Source organism: Hippichthys cyanospilos, chromosome 3 (genome assembly GCF_059441005.1).
Source record: "Hippichthys cyanospilos isolate Australia breed blue-spotted pipefish chromosome 3, RoL_Hcya_1.0, whole genome shotgun sequence".
Lineage (NCBI taxonomy): Eukaryota > Metazoa > Chordata > Actinopteri > Syngnathiformes > Syngnathidae > Hippichthys > Hippichthys cyanospilos.
Window position 1 is genome coordinate 13509379 of NC_142371.1, and position 4206 is coordinate 13513584.

Consider the following 4206-nt stretch of genomic DNA (forward strand, 5'->3'; position numbering starts at 1 on the left):
TCATGACATTCTCTTTTTTTAAATGGCTGTGACTTGTTTTGACAAAACCAGGCATAGTTTTGAGTTATGAACTAAAATATGACTTTTCGGTGGACGTGTACATTTTTTGATTCGTACAAAAACAACCTCCTTAATGTATTGTCATTAATTTCAGAAAAGCCCAAAAGTTAAAATTTTATTCAGAGTGTATGAAAATAGACAACAAGCAGCGGTGTTATGGACTTTTTTAATCAACTTGTTCCACCCGGACACTTTTCATTTTCTTAATGTTTCAGGTCAATATCTTTTTGCTAAGATAATGGTTGCTATGGACATAGAAGAATGAATGTGCCAAAATTCTCACAACTAGGATTTTCAACCTGGCAACATTCAAATTGCTGTAACCAGAGGTGGGCACTGATGAGCTGTCCGATGCGATAATAAATGATAGTAATGCTAACAAAAAGAAACGGCCAATTTAAAATGTCGTAATTGCAATTTTCACTCATCGTCGTAATCATCGGAAGAGACATTATGTCCGGTGTTCTCTTGTTCGTCAGCCTGCCACGCCCTTTTTGCCTCCTGAAATATATTTGAACTGACTTTGACATCTTTTGATATTTTGCTGCATCTTTATAGTACAAACAGAATACTTTGGGTTGTTCACTTGTCATTCACAGCTGACTTTACCGGAGATTTATTTGTAGTTGCTCTCTTTCTTAGTCCCGGTTTCACGTTTCTTGCTCAGACGACTCTTTCAAGTAACCAATGGCTGCAGAACAAATTTGCATTCTTTCTCTGATTGGCTGTTGGCCACGAAATGTAAGATAGAAGTTTTTTGATTTCCTAACTAAAGACGTTTTTTTCGTAAATTCACCCTCAGGAATACAGTGGGCCCCCATGGTATGAGATTAATCCATTCCGTGGTTGGGTTCGTAAGGCGAAATCATCATATGACGGGCAATCCAAACCTGTGTTGAATAGCTAATGCGTTTATAACCCCAGGTAAAAACATCAAAAGTGCACATACATATTAAAAATTGGTACCAAAATAGTATAGTAAGTGCTACGTATATATAATATACATGTATACAATCAGAAAACTTCATAAATAAAAAATAGAAAGGATTTATTAACCTTTGAGTGGCGCTTGTTATGCCCATACTGTATTTCCTAATAAGGGTTATCTCCAGCATTGTTTCTATACAAATCATCTTCTTACTTATCTCTTTAACTCTCTTTCACTATCAATCTTGGGACCCATGGCTAACCCTTTCAACTTTAAATTAAGCGGTAAAATGCACTATGAAAACAGTATTGTAACCACTCACAATCGAACAAAGCTTTACCATTCAGCCAATTTGAAACGAGTGAGGCCGACCGATAGCAGAACACCATCTCCATGAGGAGACGCCGACCAATAGCAGGCCAGAATTGTAGGGACGCGTTGCAGGGAGGCAAGTGTGACTGCAACTGAAAATAAGTGTAATTACTGAAAAACGCCTGCAGACCAGAAAAAAAGAAAAAAGTCAGATTTTGCCATCTAGTGGTGGCGGAAGGTTGGGAAACTGTCGGACTGTTGATTACAATTTCGCTTGGCTTGAAAATTACGAATATGATGAATGACGAATATTGGACCAGCAAAAAAAATGAAAGTTGCCCACCACTGAAATACAGTATATTAATATCTCAATTTTCATTTTCGCCAACATAAGCCTGGTTTTGTGAAAATTTTCACATAGATTGGGATGCTTTTCTCCTTCTCTTTTCCTCAACCATCATGAATTTTTATTGATTGGTGGTGACAATTCCGCAAAGGCACGTTTGTGAGACACAGCAGTAGCTTAATATACGATTAAATAAAGAAAAAAATCAGCCTTTGTGAGACATAAAGGCTCACATTTACTCAAAAAAAGATGACTTGGAACGCTATCCAAATGTGGTTCAAAATGTGTACCCTTACGATAGCGTTCAAAAAAATTTCATCGTGCTATATAGAACTATAATTTTTAAAGCACTAGTATTGAAGAACCTCTAAAATAAAGCAAGAGGTATGCCACAATGTTTTATGGAACCAAGGGTGCTATATAAGATCAGGAATGCAATATAAAACCTCTGAAGCACCTTTAACTTTTAGAGGATTGTTTGACTATTTTTGAATGAACAGACTACTTTTGAGTGAACAAATATAATGTTAATGACTTGCTACATTTGCAATCACAGTTGTTGTTTTCTACTTCATTATACCTAAGATGAAATGTCTGATTGAGATAAAATGGTCAAATTGAAATATATATTTTGCAGTTTTGTAAATAATAGTTAATGTCTTGTGTATGTAGTAGATTTTTTTTATCCATTGTTTTTGCCCTGTCTAATAATCTGTAGGCTTTGCCCACAATGAGGAATCACATTCTCAGAAAACACAGTGCATTCAGTTTTACATATAGATAAGCATGTACTATATAATCACAATATAGTATTACATATATATATTAGAGGCATTAAGCTGTAGAGGTAAATAATGGACCTCATTTACCTGATTTTTTCTTCTGTCCTTTTGTAGATATTCTATAGTGTAACTGTAACAAAAAGGCTTCTACTAAGCCTTAATTTTCTTTTTTTTTTTAATAAATAAATCACCAAAAATAGAAACCCTTGGAGGCATGTTTACCACATCAAAAGAGGACTGCATTGTATGAAAATTGTTTATGATAATAGAACAAATACCTGAGTTAAAAAGATGAAAGTTGTGTAATGAGAAGGTTTTTGAAACGCTGTGTTATGCTCCTTATATCAAATGTTTTTTGGTATGGTGTTAATGTGGAAACTTTTTTTTGCTGCTGAACATGAATTGAGTTAAATGGTGACTTATTGCTTTGCAAGTCAAATTGACAGTAGTGTTAGTGTATGACAAGCTTGTGTGTCATTTATACCACAGAAAAAAAATATTTTTGTTTTTTCCAATCTCCATTTCATTGTTGGGATTACCCAGATTTGTGCTGATTTAGTACACAGGGTGCCACATAATTTTCCATTCATAGTAAAAAAATTACTGATCTTTTTTTTTTTTTTAACACATTTCACTACGGTTCTCCACCAGCATAGCAGTTATTGGTGTGAAAAGTGTGAGTAATCTAATGAAGATGACAGTAAATTGATTTTGAAGGCTATGTGTGGGTACTGTGTACATGAGGTTTCAGCAAGATGGAGCCCCATCTCAAACGTGGCATTCCTTTGCCTCAATGGTCAGATCAGCACTTTGGGTTTGTCAGCGTGGTTATGTGTTCTATCTTTCTCGATCCCAATATCTCCCCTTACTTGACTTATCTTTGGGGGCATTTGAAGACCATGAAATTAGGAAAAGCAAAACCAAAAATCATCTCCCCCAATACAGTATGTCTTCCTAACGTGTGGGACGCACATTCAATGAATCAATCAATCAATCAATCAATCAAATTTTTTTAATATAGCCCTAAATCACCGAAGTCTCAAAGGGCTTCACAGATGAAAAGAGGTCATGTGGAGACCTCTTTCGAGAAAAGAAGTCGTACAGAGACATCTTTTCAGTATAAGGTACACAACAGCATCCCCTGTCAAAGCTTCCAGAAGGGGAAGGAAAAACTCAAAAACCCCAATTTGGGGAAAATCAGAAACCTCCAGAAGGGACCACAGGTGGGAGGAGCCACCTTCCAGGCCCACAGGTTGAAGTGGATGCTGCATGTACCAAACACAGAAACAATATAAATTACAGAAAACATGTGCTATATAGTGCAGTGATGTCTTGACAGCAGGCAAAGCCATTGGGCAGGAACCATCCCACATTCCAGCCAGGTGGACCGCAGACGGCCGAACTGCTAAACCGTGATGGTCAACCAACGCAGGACCCAATGGAGGCGGTCAAGTCAACCCTCACCATCTAGCTAGCCCCCTCTCCCGGCCGGAAGAGGGGGGCAGGAAAAAAGAAAGAAGAAGAAAGCTGCAGACAGGCTCAATTAACTAAATGCTTTTGAATATAAATGTGTTTTTAGTCGGGATTTAAAGATTTCTACTGAGGTGGCTGCGCGAACTTCCATAGGTAGGGCATTCCATAGTACTGGCGCGCGAATGGAAAATGCCCTTGATCGCAGACTTCTTTTTAGCCCGTGGGGTCGATAGCAAACCGGCATTTTGTGATTGAAGTTGTCGGGACGGAACATATGGTGATACTAAGTTGACGAGATAGGAAGG